This window comes from Acinonyx jubatus, chromosome B2 (genome assembly GCF_027475565.1).
Source record: "Acinonyx jubatus isolate Ajub_Pintada_27869175 chromosome B2, VMU_Ajub_asm_v1.0, whole genome shotgun sequence".
NCBI lineage: Eukaryota > Metazoa > Chordata > Mammalia > Carnivora > Felidae > Acinonyx > Acinonyx jubatus.
Window position 1 is genome coordinate 50,483,649 of NC_069385.1, and position 22,316 is coordinate 50,505,964.

The 22,316-nt window shown below is 44.7% G+C and overlaps 1 long non-coding RNA gene across 2 annotated transcripts in view; it reads right to left on the bottom strand.

Annotated features, from left to right (window-relative positions):
* Window positions 1–14,659: 14,659 nt before the first annotated feature.
* LOC128315546 (uncharacterized) overlaps window positions 14,660–22,316 on the bottom strand; it is a 29,310-nt gene continuing 21,653 nt past the window's right edge. Inside the window, exons 2-3 of one of the 2 annotated variants that reach the window (XR_008298397.1) lie at window positions 16,023–16,122; window positions 14,660–14,868 (exon numbers count right to left, since the gene is read on the bottom strand). This is a non-coding gene — a long non-coding RNA (uncharacterized LOC128315546). Of the gene's footprint in view, window positions 14,869–15,644; window positions 15,814–16,022; window positions 16,123–22,316 lie in introns of those variants that run through there. The other variant, XR_008298398.1, reaches the window with a different exon arrangement.

A 22,316-nucleotide genomic window follows, 5' to 3' on the forward strand; every position in this document is an offset into this window, starting at 1 on the left:
TGTGAATGGCGGCACCAAAGAATAGAAGCTGTACTTTGGGAAAGCCACTGCCTCTGAAATCAACATCTATTTTAAAATATTACCGAGTGTAATTAAAAGGCAATAAAATCGTGTGGGGGGGGGTGGAGTGAGGGTGTTCATCACCCGATTATAAAACGTTCTTCTATAAATACATGAAAATACTGTCGATGTAAAACAATGCCATTATATTGACGGAACCACGGCTACATTTTCAGCCAGCATTTTAACTGGAAATCTGAACGTTCTAAGTGAAAATAGATGCTCCGAAACTAAACAGTGGGTGGGGCTTCCACGGGATCCATGGGTGGCGTCCCTTCCTCCTGACCAGTAGAGGGCGGTAATGCATTCGGACAAAAAGGGGGATCACACACCCAAATGGTACATATATACAGCAAACATTGTGTTCTAACAGGAATCTTTAAAATGTGCTTTCACTCACCAGTCCTTTTGTTTGGCCAGTGCCTGCATGGTCTTTGAATATGGATTTGCCGGTTAGAATGCTGTCTTGTCCCCTTGCTTGGCGAATCGCTCACATAATATATCCTCTATGTTGTAGCATTTGGGTTACCTTAGCAAAATGAGACTTTAAAGACCGTCCATAGCATCATGATTCAAGAATCCTTCTAGATTCTTGAGAACTATCAAATATAATTTAGCAACGCTTTTTATTTTTTTTTTATTTTTTTATTTTTTTATTTTTTATTTTTTTTCAACATTTATTTATTTTTGGGACAGAGAGAGACAGAGCATGAACGGGGGAGGGGCAGAGAGAGAGGGAGACACAGAATCGGAAACAGGCTCCAGGCTCTGAGCCATCAGCCCAGAGCCTGACGCGGGGCTCGAACCCACGGACCGCGAGATCATGACCTGGCTGAAGTCGGAAGCTTAACCGACTGTGCCACCCAGGCGCCCCAGCAACGCTTTTTAAAACAACTTTCCTTCATTGAGTTTTTCCAGAGCAGTGAGATTTTCATTGGTAACACATTCCACTTTCTTGGGTATTCTTGCATTGCTGGCTTTAATAATAGGCGGTCAAAATGTATAACTGTTGGAATACAATCAAATGGAACGGACAGGTTAGGAGAGACGCAAACACACACGGTGGACTAACAAACCGCCCTCTCCTGCCACAGTAGGCAACTAGCCTCCGTGGACTATGGGCATTAGCGTCTTAGCTCAGGCTGCTATAACAGAATACCAAGGCTGGGTGGCTAATAAGCAACAGAAATTTATTTCTCACAGTTGTGGAGGCTGGGAGCCCCCAGATCAGCATGGTAGCATGGTTGTGTTTCAGTGAGGACACCTTCCTGGTTCATAGAATATAGCCTTCTCACTGAGCACGCCTATGGTGAGGGGAGAGCTGTCTGGGGTCTTTTGTATAAAGGAAGCAATCCTATTCATGAATAGGACCTAAATACTTCCCAAAGACCCACCTTCTATACCTCACATTGGGGGTTAGGATTTCAACATATGCATTTTGAGGGGGATGTAAATATTGGTTCCATTACAGTCGGTTTCTTGCACAAAGGAAATGGAGAGTTAGTTCGTCTGGCCAATCCGTTACGTGGAGGTCAGTGATGAGAGCTTCCACTTGAACTCAGAAAAACCATAATCACTTTTCAAGAGACCGATAAAAAAAATATACACTCACCTATCACTTAGCCAAATCCACATGTAATGTAATTGAATCCATCGCCAAATCACACGAGATCTGTCCTAAGACCTGGCAGAACAAAGCCGAGCTCACTCTTAGCCCCAGCGAGTGTTGTCAGCTGATGAGGCTCCCCACAAAACATTTCAAGCGTGAGTCGCATGTCAGCATTTCAGACTGTGGGAAGCAACTCTTCAGTTCTGGCCACTGGCTGATAGAACACCATCCATGTCCTGTGCCAGCCACACAGACGCTGCCCTTCCCAGCCTCAGAAACTATGTCCAAACTCAGCCAGTACATTTCACCGTAGCAAGCAAGAATTTTGGTTCTGCAATGCAGATGTACAATAAATAGCATATATTTTTAGCATCCTTTAAATCAGGTTGAATGTGGCTCCACGTCCCCCTTCCGCAGAGATGATGGGCAGCTGAATCATAATCATTATCCGGCACCTGCTCCATCCTGATCCTGTCCTGCAACACACAAGCCACATTGTTCCAGCCCCCGTGTTCCCAGATCTGCTATTTCTGCCGCACTGTCAGGGTCTGAGAATCATCGGCGACCTGGAAGGTCCTGCATCTGGGGTCCACTCTCTCTGGCTTGGGTCACCCCTAGGGATGTCCTGCCATCTCCACAGCACACAGCCAAGGACTAGAGAGCAGCCCCCACTCTTGCAAGACCTATGACTAGTCTTGGAGGAGAATCTCTCCCTCACCGTCCAGTTGCCACCAAAGACAGGCCCCTTCCCCCTCCCACCCTGGGGTAGAATTTACTGTAAACAGTGACAGCTGTAAGCCCTTTCAGATGGGCTCGTCGTGACCTTCCTCAGAACCAAGGGGGTAGTAGAAACAGAGTTCGTGGATTGGTGCGGCATTGAAATAAGCTCTGTTCTAATAGGGACAAAGTCACGTTAAAGATTCAGAGCAGTCTCAAGCACGAATATTTTGGGTTTTTTCTGGTCAGTTGTAAAAAAGAGGAGGATGGAAACTTGCCCACCATGCAGAACATGCGGGCTCTGTTTATTTGGGCTCTTGAAGCATTTCCACATCCAAACATGTCAGGTGTTAACCAGTGTCTGTTAGGAAGGCTCCCACCTTCCTTCGGTCCCAGCTACAATTAAGCAAGTGCATTAAATTTGCAGTATCAGTTAACAATGTCCCTCCAGCCCAAAAGCTTTCTGTCACAGGCGTACATCTTTTCTACTATGGAAAAGAAAGAATGCAAGCGTGTGTGGTGTAAATGCTGGCTTTGAGAAAATATGGACACAAATCAGGACTGGATCAACAGGAAGCACAGCAGCGAGAAAGAGAACGGGAACTCACAGCTCCTGGGAGCTTCTGGGTCACGCCAGGTCAGCAAGCCACTTTCATTAGGGAGCCTGTTGTTTCAAGACCGTCCGTGCTGTTGTAGGAACCCTCTGCAGCAACACTGTCCAGTAGAACGTTCTGCGGTGATGGAAATATTCTAGAATATGGAGCTATATTGTGCTTGCTATTAGGCATTTAAAATAAGGCTAGTGCAACTGGGAAATGGAATTTAATATTTCAATTAGTTTAACTCAAATTTAAATAGTCCGATGTGGCTAGGGGCTACCATGTTGGACAGCTCAACTGGGTAGTTGTCTTCTCTTTTAACGTATGATTTATCCCTCACCCACTTCCATAAAGGTTCTAAGGTCACTTACCCAAGAAACCAAGTGCAGCGTGAAGGAAGAAAATGGAGATTTTCTAATGAAAATAAAAGAAGAAAACAGCTCTGTAAAAGAAAGTAGAGAAATAGATGTTCCCAGGCACATGGAATGAGTTAGCCGTTGCCTTTGAAAATGTAATTTATTTCTAAATTGCTAGAGACTTAAGGCAAAATGAAGAGTCACGCAAAAGGCAACGTTGAAATTTGCCGATGACCGTTGTGTAGCTGCGAGCAACCCTTATTTTCTGGAAGCGGTCGTCTTACCCCTGAAGCCTCGCACCCTCACCCATTCCATCTACTTGGTTGTAGCAAAGCCACTCAGGGTGACGCTACCGCTGACAGCTAAGCCAAGCTGGCCAATCACAGTTGCTTTCGTGAGAGGTTGGACATGGGACATAGGAAGGTGTGATCTTTTCCTGGGTTGATGGATACACAGCAGGTGTGAAACGCGGGGTCTGCAGAACCGAGGATCGGCACCGAGGCGGGAGCATGCAGTGTGGTGACGGTCGCAGACACAGATTCTGGGTCCACACCTGTTCTCTTACTTACAACTATGTGACATTGGCCACAGGCCCTAACTTCTCCAGGCTTCCTTCTATGTAAAATGGAAGTGATTTTCATTCACATTTCATAGAGTAGTTATTAAAAATAACTTCAAGCCCATAATAAGTGCTTCATAAATATTACTATTAATTATAATAATATTAGAGCAGAATCCCGACAGCATTCAAGTTGCTATCATTTGCCAAAATCTTAGCAATTATCAGCTCTTGGGCTCCATGAGACACATTCCTCCCGCATAGTCTTAAAAATAGTGTTTTTGTTTGGCTGAAGCTAATTTGGGTTGGGCTTCTGGTAACTGTAGCCAGCAGAGATATAACTTGTCTACCGTTTGTTTGGAATTTCAACTTGTTTTCTTCCCTAAGCAGAAAGCCAGGGGCACCTGACCATCCACGGACTCCGACGACAGGTGAAGGGCATGGAATAGGAGAACTCAGACGAACACAACCTTAAATTTACGATCTTTAGTGGACATTTCCTATATTTTTGGTTGCCCAGCCATTCCCTCTTCGTATTTGGGAATGAACCTTCCAGAATATGCATTTGGTGGGAGACAGGGCCCCCCCTCTTACTATAGGAACCAGAAGTTGCCAAACAATACTTTTCTTCACCCATTGGCCGCTACCATGTGGATATGTGACCTGGGCTGGACTAATTGAATGCTCCCAATGGGGACTTTGGAAAGAACAACATAGACATGACTTGTGGTTGTCATGGTATTGTCGTCTAGAGCCTGGCTGTGGAGGGGGCAGCACCAATGGCAGTGTGCTTACCAGACTGCACCTGCAATATGATCCTCACAGGCTCCCCCTGCCCAGCCTCCCATTTTTTGTGCCTAGTTCTATAGGCTTCCTGTGGATTCTGTGAGCTGCCTAAAATGTTGCCAGCAACATTTTCTCTGCATAAATTAGCCAGGCAGTGGTCTTTGATCTGTAACCAAGAACCTTGCCTTTCCCTTTCATGCTTTTAAGGAATTAAGTGACCAAAAATGCACACAGCTTGCTCCTCGGTCCTTCATTGCATCACCAGTATCTAACATCACTATTTCAGTTCCCAAGGTGGGCACATTTCTATTGATTCCTGAACAATCCTGTGGTGCTTGGACTTCCACTTGGCCACATTTGGCCTGATTATTATACCACAGCACAGACTGTGATGGAAGAGGTCAGAAGGACTGTGCAGGTACCAGACATCCCACGCTGCTTTCAAAGTTACAGTAGCAGATTAGGGGCTCGTGGTTTTCTTCTGGAGAGAAGAAAATAAGTTGTTTTCCGCATGATTGAATTTATACAAATATCAACATCTCATCTTCTATTTAAAATGGATGTGTCGGGGGCGCCTGGGTGGCTCAGTGGGCTAAGCATCTGACTTTGGCTCAGGTCGTGATCTCACAGTTTGTGGGTTTGAGCCCCGTGTCAGGCTCTGTGCCGACAGCTCAGAGCCTGGAGCCTGCTTTGGATTCTGTCTCTCTGTCTCTCTCAAAGATAAACAAACATTAAAAAGTTTAAAATTAAAATAAAATAAAATAAAAATAAAATAAAATGGATGTGCCAGAACATCTCTAACAGCAATCTTACCGTTTACATTAATAAATTAGTATTCTCTATTGATGAAGTAATATATTATAGCTTCACCTTCTCATATAACCTTCTTCTTGAAAAACAAAAATTTAAGTTTGACAGTTTATCCACAATGTGTTCTTCTCTGACCTTTTACGTACACAAGAGCGTGCATCCCCAGCACCTGGCACTATTCCTAGAGAAAAGTAGATAATAAATGTTTGCTGAACAAATGAATAAAGGAGCTAATGAGTTCATGCCCAAGCACTATACCAGAATAGAATGAGGAGTCAGCTCTTCGGGCTCGCTCTGTAATGACAGACCTTCCATGAGCTTGGTAACGGAGGAAGAAAGAACAGGGCTGATGATCCAGAACATCTACTCATTGCAAAAATATGAAGCTGTTTTGGTCTGTTTGTTTTCCATTGTGAGGAAAATTTACAATTAAGTCCTTCTGTTAAGGTTACAAGCACACCCAGCGGGAGGCTTAGACTCAAGCCATAAGGCACATAGTGATGGGTCAGGTTGTGATCATGTGTGACAGCAGAGTTAGATATGCTAACACAACCCTCCGCCATTAAGAGTTCGTCTCTGGCACTGAAGGTTCTGTTTAACTCCTCTCTCTTCATTCATCCAGCTCAGCTCTCCAGGAACACCTGGAATAACAGACTGTTCTATAGCTGACTCACAACCATTTGGATGATTTGGCTAATCTCTTGAGGACTACATTTCTGATTTTGCCCCATTCTTTAATGCAAAATGAAGGATGAAAAGAACCATTTCTGACAACATTTGCTATCTATATGAATAAAATTACATTTCTGTTTTCTTCCGCTTTGACCACATCAGGGAAACGCAGCTAGACAGATTTCCTAACTTAAAATATTGACCAAGTGGGGCGCCTGGGTAGCTCAGTTGGTTAAGCATCTGACTTCGGTCTCGGTCATGATCCCGCATTTCGTGGGTTCGAGCCCTGCGTCAGGCTCTGTGCTGACAGTTTGGAGCCTGGAGCCTGCTTCAGATTGTGTGTGTGTGTCTTTCTCTGCCCCTCCCCTGTCTCTCTGTCTCCCAAAAATAAATATTTTTAAAAATTTAAAATATTGACCAACTGAAAAATTCAATTTGGGGACCCTGGAGGCTCCTTCAAGAGATGGCAGTCATCCACCAGGGTAGCAGAACTGAGGTATAGGAGGCCAGGGTGACTGCTGGCCAGGAGAGATGTGCTTTGATCTGAAGATAAATTAAGATGCAGCCACACAGACAGACACTCTGAACTGCAGATTTTAAGCGGAGTGGAGCTGTGTTTCACGGGGCAATTCTACCTCGCCTGGTTCTTCTCAAAGAAATACAAATAGTGGGGGGATCACGATCCAGGATCTGGGTGGAGTCTGAAATTCTGCTTTTCTAATGGACTCTGGAGTAGTGTCTGTGCTGGTGGTCCTCAGACCCCACTGGGAGTAGGAGGCTCAGGCTCCAAGAGGAACCACACAGACAGTTTACGTAGTGGGGTGACAATTTCGCAGAGCAATTTCTGGTGGAGCAAGATACACTCAATAAAGGAAACCTACAAGGAAACATTATTGTACATATTCCTATCACCGTTTTTCCTTAAAGCCATGGCTTTGAATGGGAAAGCTCAATTTTGCTACCATTAGAATCACTTGGGGATCTTTTAAATATCCCAGGACCCAATTCAGACCAATGACATCAGCATCTGCAGGGGTGAGATCCAGGTGCCAGGATTTTAAAGCTTTCCCAGCTGACTCCAACATGCAGCCACAGCTGAGACGGGCTGCCCTGGGGAAACCTTAACCCAGGAGTCGTTGGTATTAACTGCCAGCTCTCCCTCTCCCTGCTCCTACTCCTACTCCTGACCTCCTGTGCTTGGAACGGTGTGTTACACTTCACCTGCCTGTGGGGCCGTGTTGCCCACTTTGGATTTGGGAATGACCGTCATCAGTTCATCTCCCAGGAGAGTCCATCACTCTCGCATCACATAACTGTGCTCTCAGAGCTGACACCAACTCTGCTACCTGCCAAAGCGTGGCTCCCAGAGCTCGTTTCTATCCAACACAACTCCACAGCGATGCTAATAGCTGCGATTTAAAAAGGTAACAACCTTACGTTCTATGCAATATCAGGTACTGGGAGGTATGGATTCGGCATCTAATTCACATGAACAATTAGAGAGGAGCTGCTCTTAACCGACTCATGTTGTTGAAACACAATAAAATCTAATTAAAAAATAAAGGAATAGAAAGAGAGGGCTACTTAAGGCAAGGAGGTCTTCGTGGAAGATATGTAGTACCTTCCTTGAAGATCTTAAAGAATAAGTAGGATTTAGATGTCCAAGAGAGTGGAAGGAAGGGCATTTGCAGTAAAGGGAACAGCATGGGGCAGAGCTTCAGAGCAGGAATGAGTGGGATGGGATGGGACACAGGGGTCAGCACATGGGATATGAGGACAGGGAGTGAACCGGCCTGAATACAATAGTAATGGGAATACTGAGTACATGCAAATAAAAGAGTTTGCTCATGACGTGATACCCAATTTCCCCCAGGAGATGATTTTTTAAAAAATTCAGCCATCCTGAATTTATAAATGTATAAGCGTATAGACACACTAATCAATATCTTAGTGCAATATTTATTAACATCCTACCCTTAATGGCACAGGGTGAGTTCTCTGGAAGCAGACGCTGAGAGGGAGCTTGGGGTGCAAAATGTTTATTAGAGATTAACACCTACAGAAGGAAGGGGAGGAAGCTGGATTGGGCAGGAAGGCACTCCCTTGCAGGGAGTGGGGCTATTGGGGCAGAGGGGAGTGTTGCCTGTCACAGTTACCCCAGGTGAAGCCAAGTGGCTGGGCCTTTGTCTCTCTACCTCGCTCAGTCCCAGGCTACGGGCTGCCCCAAGAGTGAGACCTTGGGTGGGGAGCAGTCCTCACTGAGAGGCCCAATGGCTCTGACAGTATCCAACTGCTTCCCAAAAGGCACCCTGGGCAGCACATCTCTGTGTCTCATGCATGTGCCTTTCTAGAATCTTGTACAGCGTATGAATGCTTGTCTCCATTCTCGCTTTTCATCACGTAGGTTTTGAAGCACTCCTTCTGCATCTTCGTATGCATCATTTTCAGCAAGCTTCCGTGACAAGCAGGTTTGTGTAGAGAGCTTTTCCCTACGAAGGTAGCAGTGAACCACTGGGGACTGATCTCGCCCTGGGGAGTGTGTGCACGTCTCGTAGATCGGTGAGGTATGCACGGTGAATTCAGAACAGCCAGGAAGCTAATGGCAACAGGACTTCAGAGCAGGCAGACACATCCATAAAGCTCACCTGAGAGACTCTAATGACCAGGGTGTGGATGTGATGCTGACGGCAAAATTCTAGGCTTGGAGGAGACTGAAGAGCAGCTGTCAGTCAGCTGCCTCTCGAAGGAAGCCGTGGAGGAGGGGGTGCCAATTTGGGCAAGAATGAGGACTATTTTATTATGGAGACCTCCCTAATTATGCGGTTAGAGAACCGTGTGGGGCACATTCCGGAGCCTACACTGCTCTCATAAGGATTCCACTGTTAATTTTAAAGAGAGACCCAGCACTGCAACTTTCTCAACTCCCACACCATTCACACATGGCATTTGTGTGCCAACTCCGAGCATACCCCACTGGAAATGAAAACAGAGTTCAAGCCAATGCTTAAGCTGAAGCTTGTCAAGCTACAGAGACAAGCAGGGAGAGGACTTTGTTTTCTTGCTCCCATTTCAAGACAAATTTTCCCGTCTGCCGTTCTTAAAATTTACATCATTACATCACCTAACCTACCATTGTCAAATCCAAACTACAAGAGCCCGAGTAGCCTAACACAGGGGACCTTACATGGTAGGTGCTGGATCCACGTTTGCTTATGGCCTGAGTGGTCTTTAAACACACACACACACACACACACACACACACACACACAGTATGGAATCATCGTCATCCCTGCTATATATGATGTGCCCTATTTTTGAATGATGATCTCTCCTGGGACAGCATTCAGACAATTCCCCAAACCACAGTTTTTTTTTCATGGATTTTTTTCACAGCAGCTTCTTTGCGATCTCACAGTTGTTAACGTACTGTCTTAATATTTCCTTTTTCCTTCATTATTCCCGCTCAGCGCGTTGCTTCTATTGTTCTCCCTTATCAATGAGTTTTATTCTCCTCATTTAAAACCTGGGGAAGCAATGAGCACGGTGACGAGGAGCACAGAGTCTGGAGCCAGACTGACCTCCACCACTGTGTGACCTTGGGCAAGTGAACTGCCCTGCGTCTCAGTTCCATCATCCTCAAAAGGCTGATAATAGCAAAGGCTGCCTCGGAGAGTCGTTGCAAGGATTTAATGTGTTAATACAGACAAAGCCAGAATAGTGCAGAGCACAGAGTAAGTCACCTGCTATACCAATTGTTATTATTGTTCAACCCGCTCCTCCGAGAAGAGACAGCCACTGTGAATAGCCTCTGCTTGAAGCCTCTGCTTTGTGGCACTTAGGCACTGAACCTGGACAGCATTGCTTCCACATCTGCTGATTTGGCCATGCTACCCTTATCCAACATTTTTCTAACCACTGGACTTGACGTTTTAAGTGTGTAAGTTTCTTTTCTTTTTAACATTTCTAAAATGTGTTATTTAATTTAAATGATTGCAGAAAATGCAAAATCTACTGTAGGTATCACTTGATCACCAATGACCATCATTAAAAATATCAATTATGACAACTGGCTATATTACAGAAATACCTCTGGGACCCACAGTAAAGTCCCTTTAGCAAGAAGCTCCCACCTTCCACTTGCTCTGAAGTGTTGCTGTGAGTTTAGGAGCCCAGAGGAACATGTTTGTTAGAAGAATGAGCAAAATCATAAAAATAAATCAATTATGTTTGAAACCCTCCTTAATGAATAAGGGGCATGCGCTCTAGTACATGCATTTAGGGACATGTATTCTGGCTCATCTGGGAACACTGGTTTTCAACTATGTTCCAGATCATTGCTGCTATTCAAAAAGGGCATCTCCATCAATGAGGTACGGTCACACAGTTCTCATGGTATTTCATGAGTGTTCCCAGCCTGATTCTTGCCAACCTGACTCTAACCAGAGTGTAGAGGCTATATTTGTTTGTTTTTTTTTTCACTCATTCACTGATTCTTTCAACAAAAAATGATCAAGCACCCAAGGTGCCAGGTATTATGCAGGGTGCTTGAAATAACGTCAAACATGTAGATGAGCCCTTATAGTTGTCAGAGTGCTTTTGGGTAAATTACTTCATTTATTCCTCTAAAGAGCTCTGTGAGGCAAGCGATCCTATTCTCATTTTGCTGACAAAACAACAAAAGGAAATAATGCACAGGAAAGATTAAAGAGAAAGTACGTATTAACTGGCCAACATTCTATCCATGTTGGTGTTTATAGAAGGGTGAGACACCCGGAGGGGCATGGACCTTGCTCCCTGAACTCACTTGGTGCTCTGCCCAGCCCAGAACTGCCTGCAAAGAGTCATTTAATAAATACTTTGGAGGAAGATCATTTTGATGTTGGTACGCTTTCAGCTCATCTCTGGGGAAGGAGGAAAGGATGATCATGAATTAGGAGCCAGAATAAAGAAGAGGATTAACAATACTGGTCCACATATTGGGAGGTGGGGAATAGGCAAGACTTGAAGGAATGTAATGAGGTTGAGGTTAATTTTAGTCTTGGGGAGAGGACACCCCAACAACACAAAAAGACGTGGCCCCAATGATGGCAGCAGGGCGTGGAGAACAGAGACTTGGGGTCCAAGGGCCGTTTCCAGGATGTTACAAACTGGCCACAAGAAAAAGGAAGCACTCTTTTCTGTGCTTCCACCAACGACTTCCAGCCAGCAAAGTGGTTCCAGATTTCTGGCAGTCTTTTAAATTAGCTTCAGTCCCAAATTCAAAGCAGAAACTGCCCTAGATTCCTGTTTCTCAACATTTCCCCTTTTTCTCTTGCATCAGGCAGCTCCTTATTGATGATCTTGTGGGTGTTCAAAGATTGTGGCTTCACGGATGAATCTGTGGAGCCACATTTTTATTGGAGATGCACTGCATGCTCGCCATGGTGAGGTGCGGTATAGTAAGGACCAACAGCATCACGGAGAGCGGACTTGGGGGACAGCAAGCACCGTATGCTGGTTTGCAGCAGCATGCTTATGATCTACCCTCGTGTGAACACAGTGAAAGAGGTTATACTTGTGTGGGAAGTAGGATCAGATAGGTAGGGTGGGGCCATATCACAAAAAGCCTGAAGAGGAAGAAGGTTAATTCAGAAGAGTTAATTAAAGTTTGGTGGCACAGTGGGTGCCTAAGTCTGTGGAATGCATGCATGCATAAATGATTTTTTTTTTACATTTAAAAAAAATGTTGCATATATGATTTTAAATGAGCGTACTGTCCCAGACCCAGGACACAGTCACCTTCTCTAAATCACTGGTGTCAGATTGTGTCAAACACAAGTAAAATAATCACATCTTTGTAGAATTATTCCAAGATTACGGATGGGTTGAGGCTACTCTTTTCCTGAAGACAGTGACTTTTGACTTCCCTGAACTGATATGATCACTAGGAAACAGAGGAGGAGAAGCTGAAAGAGAACAGTGCTTGGTACACAACGGGTGCACCCCTACTAACTGCAGAACAGCAGAGGAATGATGAGTGAGAGCAAAGAAGGCACTGTTGAGATCAGATTCTCCTCCTGCACGAGCAAGGCCCCAGGGAGATCAACCACGCATGCGCGTGCTGCATCCCTGAGCAGGCATTCTCGAGGGAGTGGTCTATACTAATCATTGAGTCTTAAATACTGTGATTCCTGTGCCTTCCTCACCCTACGATCCTTTCTAGTGCATCTTGAGTATTTGACCGTGTCAAAGACGGAACGTGTAGAAATCTGCATAGTGAGGAGTAAATTAGATGGTTCCTGAATCTTAAGCAGGGAAGTCTTCCAGATGAAGAGCATGCCAGTCCACAGAGGAGGCTTCCAAACAGCCTTCAGCAGAGATCTCACTGAATCTTCTGGGATGGAACAATGGTGGGCATCTTGTCGTTCTCTCCCATCCCTCCTCCTGCCTTCTCTGTGCACACAAACCATGACCCCACATTTATCTGATCCTCAGACCAGTCTAGGGGCAACTGCCTCTTTGTGTACCAGCCCAACCTTAATAATTTGAACATAAGAAGAAGAGAAAACCTACTGGGCCCAGGTCATCCTCTTCATGAACAAGAAGTCTGCAATGAGTACCAGCAGGGGGTTGTCCATGAGGGATGTGGGGAGTCAGGGAGGTTAAATAGTAAGGTGTTTCTTCGGTGGTCCTTCCTTTTCTCACAATATGGGACTCATGTAGGAAGAAGCTGGGCCTTTCCACGAAGGCCCTATGCTTTTGTGGGATTTTTTTGTGCCACCTGACTGCATCATCATTAAACACTGGCTAGGCCTGTGGCTTCTCTGGATCTCACACTTATCTGTATCATTTGGGTTGCATTTCATCTAGCCAATATAAAGGAGTGATCAGTCATAGAGACTTTTAGATATATACACAGAGTTCAAATTTTAAACCCATTACTCCATCCAAGTTTTATTGACCTCTACCTAAGTAGGTATCCCGGAGGTCATTGACCTCACAAGCCCACACTTTGGTAAAGTGAGTTCCAAGAACTGGGTGGAACGGAGGAGGGAGGGAGCGGCAAAGGCAGACTGAAACCAGGCTCTTCTGACTCAGCCTTTTGGAGGACAATAATCACCCTACCACCGCGGAATTCACAACCCAGACTCATGACACTAAAAGCTCCCACCAGGAGGGTGGCGGTCCTCTGACCCTTTCAGGAAGAATTAAAATCTATACCTTGACTAATGGCCATGTGTTTTAACTGGGGTTATTTCCTCTGTGTATCAAGCATCTTGCCTCATAAGGTGAGAGAATTTGTTTGAAGACCAGTTGGGAGGTTGAGATTTTTTTCTGTGAAAGGTGCATTTGGGGTCTGCCCTCTTCTACATTCAGCAAGGACCATCTCAGCTCACACCTGATTAACAAACAGTAACAGCAGTCCTCCCATGACCCTAGAGACAACCATCCAATATCATCATGGGTAATCTCTTATCACTTGAGACTTGGGTAGAGTCAACTGCTTGGCAAGCACTTTGGTTGCTGGTACATATGCACAACAGGATGTGGTTAGATGGTCAAGATTCATAGGTCTTGGTAGCCCTATGGAGCTAGATGGAACAGGGTGTCTGAAAACCCCTGCCCAAAATGTGCAGAATTTACTGATAATATCAGAACATGTAATTTAATTCAACATATAGTTTTTATATATTTATATTTATTTATTGAATGCCTAGCATGCACAATACTTGGCACTATGGGAAGTAAAAATCAAGACACAGTCCCTGCTGGGTAGTAGGGGTGCAAAGTGTAACAGACTCAGACTGAAGTAGACTTCTTTAAGCTCCATTCTGGAGGGAAGGTGGCTTTCTGAGTTTTCCTGCTACAGCCACCTAATAGCTTTGAATTATTAGGTAGGGTCAACTCCATCTAGACAACCATCAAAAGTGATCCCTGAGAGGGTCCTTTAGGACTTTAGGAACATACCAAAAGTGTTTGCTGGGAAAAGATTAGACCAACACACTGGAAAGAGAACTAGATGCACGTTACCACACAGCTTACTTAGAAATCTCTAAACACACAACTTCAGATGAGGGTATGCCTTGGGATCTGAGACACAATTCTACTTCTTTATCATTCAGGAACTAGTGAAAACCAGATCCTTGGTTTGTGTTCTGATGTGTTCAGTTTTCTCTTCCCCTTGTGTTGCCCGGTCTCGACTGGCCCTCCTCTGAGGATTGTTGCCTGTTTTGGCTTCTTGCCAGGCTGAGTCGTTGCTTCTTGTGTCCTACACACACTGCACCAGGCTGGCTGCCAGCTGGATCTTCTTCTGTCACTTGGGCACTGGCTTTACACGCACTCTCTGCCCTGAGATCTGTTCTGGGTGTGTTCTCTGGGCCTACCAGTGCTCTGAACCACTGTGGAGGTGCAGTGGAGGAAGGGAAGAATGTGATGGAAAGAGCTATTTTTGGTGTTTGGGGACTGAAATAAAAATGGATCCTATCTTGAGCAGAAACAAGACTCCTGACACTTGTTAACTGTCCAGTGGCTTGTATTCTAGCTTGATCTTGACACTAACTCAGTCGGTTGATCATCCAACTTCGGCTCAGGTCATGGTCTCGCGGTCTGTGAGTTCGAGCTCCACGTCAGGCTTTGTGCTGACAGCTCAGAGCCTGGAGCCTGCTTCAGATTCTCTGTCTCCCTCTCTCTCTGCCCCTCCCCTGATCATGCTCTGTCTCTCTGTCAAAAATAAATAAACATTTTAAAAAAATCACAATGAAGGGACATAGGAAAGCAGCCATTTTGATTTTTCCCCACACCACCCCCTCACCATTCTCATCACTGAGTAATAGGAGAGCAATCTAAATGCTATACACGTGTATCCACAGTATTGTTTTTTGTTTTACGTATGAAAATATATTCAGAGCTTTTCATACTTGGTGTTCATCAATATTAAAAGTTGGCTCTTCACCACTGCCTGCCTTGCATGGTTTCTGATCTTGGACCTCTGCAGCCTACAGCAACCACTCTCCACAGCGTCCATCATAATTTCCCATCTGCTACGAAACTATGAGCTCTGAGAGGGCAGGCCTTATGCTGACATGGCCACAGGTCATTCCTGTGCCCAGCACACAGCCCACCAAAATTGGAGAGCTCAGTAAGTATTTACTAATTAATGCAAAAATAAGTTATTATCTTTCAGGCCAGTCCCAGGGTAGAGGGAATCATACCCACCTACCCCCATCCTTTACTCAGTGATGTCCCATCATAACATTCTAAAATCCCAGAAGAGAGCCATAAAAACTGTCAGAAATGCAATAGAATGGTTAATAGCATATAAAATCCATTGAAATTATGAAACATCTGCCATAGTTCTATTTTTTTTTCCATGCAGGTAGAACATGAGAGCAAATACCCTGAACACCATAAAATGGCAATAACTGCAACTACCATGGTCAAGTACTTAGTACCCCGCCTTGTACCACCACCACCACCATTTTTACTATATACTCTGTCCATGCACAAGCCATAGCATGTTGTGGTGTCAACACACAGAACTGGGTTCAAGTCCTAGCTCTGCCACTTACTAACTGGTGGATGATTGCTGTTATGTCCTCCCAAGATTCCTGTGTTGAAGTCCGAACTCCCTAGTTCTTCAGAATGTGACCTTATTTGGAAACAGAGCTGTTGGCAGATGTAATCAGTTAAGTTAAAATAAGGTCACACTAGAGTAGGGTGGGCTTGTTATCCAGTATGACTAGTATCCTTATAAAAAGGGGAAATTTGGACAAGCACGCACACACACACACACACACACACACACACACACACACACACACAGGGAGACTTTCTTACGAAGAATGGAGTTCCATGGACACAAACCAAGGAGCTACCAGAAGCTGGGAGAGAGGCCCGGAATAGATCCTTGCTTGGTGTCTTCAGGGTGAGCATGACCCTAATGATACCTTGATCTCAGACTTCGGGCCTCCAGAACTGTGAGACAATAAATTTCTGTTATTTGAGCCACAGAGTTTGTAGTATTTTGTTATAGTAGCCCTGGGAAAATTAATACAGAGGCCTTTGCAAATCAATCTTTGTGCCTCAGTTCCATTTAAAATGAGGTTAGCAATGCTACCTATCTCATGGAGTTGTTATGAGGATTAAATTAGCTAATATTTTTAGAGTGCTTAGAAATGGTACCTGACACAGAAGACCAATGAGGTCTTCTAATGGTCAAAACTCTCTCCTTTTCCATGTAACAGTGACAGGAGTTGATGTCATAAATTCTGGTGTAGTAAGTCCTAATTTACAACTCTTTGCTGGGTTGTGACATTTCTAAATGTAGCTTCAGTGTAGAGCATGGATATGTAAAAGGACTTGGGTTTATCGAGAGTGATGGATGCCGAGGTGCTTTGCAATTACTTTTATTCACTAGACACTTGACTGAGCCATGCAAGGTGCAGAGCTAAGGATCTCACATGGCCAGACATGACCTTGAAGAGAAGAATGTTTTACAGTGCTTTCTTGTTTCTGATACTAAACCATTAAAAAGCAAAATGATTCTAGATTGTCATCAGTTTCTGCTGAACATTTCTAGTTTTCTCATAATTTATACAACCCTGGAAACTCAAAAGAGTAGGAGAACTTAGAAAAATAAAACACCTATGAATAAAGGACAGAAACAGCCAATGCGGGAATGGCTGAGGTCAAAGAAAATTCAGGAATTATCATTCTCTTTTCACTTTAAACAAAGGATGTTTTGCTTAACAAAAGTCTTCTGAGATGTAGCCATTGGAGAACCTCAATTAAAACATGTGTTTGTTGCACAGATTCTTTGGGAAAGGCTGTGACTCTCCCTACTCTCCTGGCCAAAATGACCACCAGGAAATTCATTCAATCAGTCCTTCAACAAGTATTGACTGAGCACTTACTATGTGTTCAGTGCTGTTTTAGGCATTGGGATATGCAGTGGATAAAAATAAAAACCCGCTTCTTCAAGGAACTCATATTCTGGTGAGGGGAAAAAAGAAAACATAATAGATAAGTGAATGAAATGAAAGCAGGGATGTGTAGGATGCACCATTTACACTGGGTGGGGGGGCAATCTGACACAGGATGACCAGGGAGGCCTCATTGAGAAGGTGACATTTGAAAGACCTGACAGAGATGAAGGATGAGCCATCAGATATCTGGGAGAAGAGCATTCCAGGAAGAAGGAACAGCAGGTGCAAAGGCCCACAGCAGGAGTAGTACAGAAGAGGAAGAAGGCCAGAGTGGCTGGTGTGGAAGGAGAGTTTCTGAGAAGCATGGGATGGAGATGAAGTGAGGCAGGTAACTGGGACCAAGTCCAAGAGGGCCTGGAAGTCATAAGAACCTTGGCTTCCACTTTTAATGCCATGGGAGCCATCAGAAGGATCTCTGGCTGCCACACTGTCTTTTCAACTGTGTCGGGGCAAGAGAAGGACACAGGGAGACAAGTTAGAGTCTTTTGCAATGATTCCAGCAGGACATGATGACTCAGGATGGTAGTGGCACTGATGGTGATTCTGGATACATTTGGAAGATCAAGCAAGCAGGATTCACTAAGTGAGATGTGAAATGTGAAATGCAGAGAGAAGTTATGGATGATTCCAGGGTTTCTGGCCTGAGCATCTAGCAGTACAGAATTTTCGTTTTTCTGAGATAAGGAGAGCTATGAAAAGATCAGGTTTGCAGGGAATCCCAGGAGTGTGGTCCTGGATGCTTAGGCTTCCAGACGCCCAGTAGATATGGTATTAGTTTTCTATGACTGTTGTAACAAACTGCCACAAATTAGGTGGCTTAAAACAACAAAAGTGTATTTTCTCAAAGTTCTTGAGGCCAGAAGTCCAAAATCAGTTTTACTGGGCCAAGATCAAGGTGTCAGAAGGGCCATGCCCTCTCCAGGACTTTAAGGAGGAATCCATTCCCTGCCTCTTCCAGCTTCTGGAGGCTGCTGGCATTCTTTGGCTTGTGGCTGTGTTACTCTCCTGCATTTTTTTTTTTTTTTGAGAGACAGAGAGAGGCAGAGTGTGAGAGTGGGAGAGGGGCAGAGAGAGAGAGAGGGAGACACAGAATCTGAAGCAGGCCCCAGGCTCTGAGCTGTCAGCCCAGAGCCCGATGTGGGGCTCAAACCCATGAACCATGAGATCATGATCTGAGCCAAAGTTGGACACTTAACTGACTGAGACACCCAGGTGCCCCAAGTGACTGCATCACTCTCATCTTGGCCACTGTGGTCACATTGCCTTCTTCTCTTCTGTGTGTCAAATCCCCCTGTGCGTCCCTCATGTAAAGTTACATGTGATTTCATTTAGGACCCACCAGGTATTCAGGATCATCTCCCTATCTCTACATAATCTCCCCATCTTAATATGATCACATCCTCAAAGTCTTCCTTCAGCATTTAAGGTAACATAACAGATGGAAGGGATTAAGACATTGATATGGTCTCAAGGGCCATTACTCAGCCTACTACAGAAATCCAAGCAGAGATGGTATATAAGCAATTCCCAATACGAGTCTGAATCACAGGGAATAGATACAAGCTGGAGGTAGGAATCGGCAAGGCATCAGCATACTGGTGGTATTTACCATCATGACACTGGACCACCCAGGGAGGGCAGGTAGATAAAAAAGATGTCCAAAAACCTGGGTTTGTGATCAGAGGTCTGGGATATTGGGAGAAGTCAGCAAAGAAAATTGAGGAGCCACTGGAGAGGCCAGAGGAAAACCGGGAGGCTTCTGAGAGGCAAGCAAAGAATGTTTCTGGAACAGCAGAGGATGATTGACCATGTCAAATGCACTGATGGGTCCAGTAAAACAAGATCATAGAGCATTGGGTTTGGCAGCATGGAAGTCACCATTGATCTCCACAAAAGCCGATGTAGAGTGGGGGACAAATGTCTGATGCAAGAGGTCCCAGAAAAGAATGGAAAGAAGGAACTGGAGACAGCATGCACTGACAATTGTTCAAAGCGCTTTGTCCTAGAAGGCAGTACCAAAAAGAATCTCCTCCCGTGCTGCCCCGAAAGAATCTTTTTACCTGCCCTGGCTTTTAGAACAGCAGAGAGAATGGCCACTGGACTTGTTCTAGCTAAGATTCTAGGATCCAAAGAGGATGGATGCTAAAAATTCTACTTAACTGTTTTGTCCAAAACAGTCTTTGCACTTGTTATTGCCTTGTGAGTCCTTGTTCTTGTTATTGCTAAGGCTGACTACATTCTGAAAACTCCCCAAAGAAGACGTGCCCATGAAGTTGAAACCCTTGATCACTGTGGTCAGATGGACCACACCCTCACCCATGCCCCAACACGAGCAGAAATGCCTTAACCCTTAGAGATGAGATATCGCCTGCTTCCAAGCACTGAAAGATCTATAAATAACGAGGTTTCTAAGTTGGTGGGAGCAATGCTCCGTTATGCACATGCTCTGCAGATGTAGAGCTAATTAACCTTGAACTAGGCAAGTTTCTAAGTCTCTCCGAGAAGTTTATTTATGCCTCCTGTAACGGAGGGCAATAACTGCAGCCTCTGATTTTAATTTTAGGTTTAAGGAAGTGTGAGACATTACTTTAATGCTAATGAAGGGAAGCGTAAGTAAATTAGCACCAGCTTGTAAGGAGTTAGTTAAAAAAAATCATAAGGTTCCCTCATGAGCTTCTAGAAGATAGAAGCTTACCTTTTCATAACTGTGACACTGAGGAGGACACAAGACCAGGCTCCAACAAGACTGGAGGGATAATGTTAGCTGTTGTTTATTGAGTGCTTACTCTGTGATGAGCCATACACAGAGGCTTTGGGCATTATTATTTAATCGTCACATGAGTCCTGTGCAGTGATTACTTCTGATAGACTCATGTCCTAGTTGGGAAAAATGAGGCTCCGTGAAGTCACACAGCTTCATGCCATTGGCACAGGAATCACAGATAAATGCAGAAGCATGACAGTTAGAGGGCACCTGGGGGGCTCAGCCGGTTAGGCGTCTGGCTCTTGGTTTCGGCTCAGGTCATCATCGTGTGGTTTGTGAGTTTGAGCCCTGCATCAGGCTCTGTGCTTACAGTGTGGAGCCTACTTGGGATTCTCTCTCTCCCTCTCTCTCTCTCTCTCTCTGCCCCTCCCCCTCCTTTCTCTCTCTCTAAAAATATATAAATAAACTTAAAAAAAAAGAAGTATGACAGAGCCTCTTCTTATGGAGGTGACATGACTACAGTTCTTCAAAGAAGACAGAGCCAGGACCTCAAGAAGACGGCTGATGTACAGAAACCAACCTGCTTCATTGCGGGCATCTGCAAATGCTATTGGCAATAGCCAATATAGTTTACAATTCTCCGTTATAAAAAGAAAATGAAACATGTCCTTTGTGAATTGAGACAGAGCCACAAACGGCATAGAAGCTGTGGGGTAGGGGATGGCTTCTTGTAAATACAGAGACTTTCATTTCTGGAGAGAGCAGTCCACTGAGTTTATTGAAGGAGGCTGGGGATTGGTTTATCAGTTAGCTGGAAAATGCATATTAAAGAGGGAAAGAACAAAGGGCAGCTTCAATTTCCCCAGAGCCCATGAGCCCAGTAGGATGTTTTTTGCTGTTGTTATCACATCAATTATTTTAACAGGGTGAAATTTCACACACCAGTACTAAATACCCCCAAAGAATAACCAGTGCAGGTGAAGCTGAGATTTGGCACGTGAGGACGATAGCTGTTGGCTCCCAGAACCTTCCCGGGCTACCCAAGGCCAGCACTAGGCAGAGTTATCATCACTAGTTCTTCTGATAGACATCTTCTTCATTAAGGGGCTCCCAGAGGACTTCAGGTGTCTACTACCCTCAAGTACTCCCAGCTGCCCAGGCCTCTGCCCTGTGGAGAGCCCCCACTCCCGCCCCTTCTTGTTCTTTTCAGAATTTGTGTTCTGGACTCCATTGTTTTCAGTTCCCTCTGAGGTGACAACCAAACTGATTTATTGGAACAGAGGGCTGGTGTTAGGGAGGAGAAGCAATCTTAAGTGCCATTCAAGCCACTATCCACTCCTCTTCCTCAATGTGGCTTTGGATCCATCTCTGAAACTGGCCAAGCTTTTCCCTGGCCATGTATAATCTACCAGGAATCCGAGAGGCGTGTGCACACCAAGACGTTCACGGGGAGGACCCACTGGTATCATTAGTTTAAAATTATCTGTGCAGATCTAGTCATTATGGAATAGGAATTCGTTTCTCAACTCCAGAGGTGGTACTACTAAGACGAAAATCACTCTCTGGAAAAGGTTGCTTTTTCCTACCCAGAACTTTCCCGGTACCAAAAAACCAAAACCAAAAACTCACATACACACAGCCCAGCATAGTAACTAAGTATATGTGCCACACGAAACCAGGTTAGTAGCCTGTTTCTGCTACTTGTTAACTGAGGGACATTGCGTGACAAGTTTCATCTCCAAGACCAAGGTAACAAGTATGTACCCCATAAGGCTTTATGCAGATTAGATGTGATAACTCACATGAAACCCTTAGTATAATACTTGGCCCCTACTAAACATTTAAAAGACGTTAGCCACAGTATCATCACTCTCTGACTAACGATAGCTATCCTTAATGTGTAGTTAACTCTGTGCCAAGCACTATTCTAAGTGCTTTATGTAAGTTAACTTATAAGTTCCACAATGGCCCTATGATGTACATTGTCCCCATTAGAAAGAGGAGCAAATGAAGGCACAGCGAAAAGGGATTTTCCAAAGTACCACGGTGTGTCAATGGCAGAGCGTCTGGCCCCTCAGTCTGCCCTTTTTCCCCACAACCAAGCTCTCTGGCACCTGATGGGGGCTCTAGAAGGCACGCCACATTGGACCTCATCATATATCAAAGAAAAGTCGTATTTGTGAGACAAAGAGAAGGTTGTATGTGAATTCTGTCACCCAAAGGAGAAAAGATAGTAAGCAATTCAAGTGCCAAAAGGGGGCTTCCATCAGGCAAATTCACACAGCCCGTGCGCTCGGCTGGAAGCAAGGCGTTCTGAAATTGACATTTCTATGTTGTGAAATTTTAGGAAACGATGTTCCCCATCAAGAATGAAGGTAAGTCACCATGAAGTTAGGGACTGAAGAGAGATTCTCTAGCAAGTGGGAATGCAAGACAGGAAAGGCAGGTGGACGAAAGGAAGCACAGGGGATGAGGAAAGG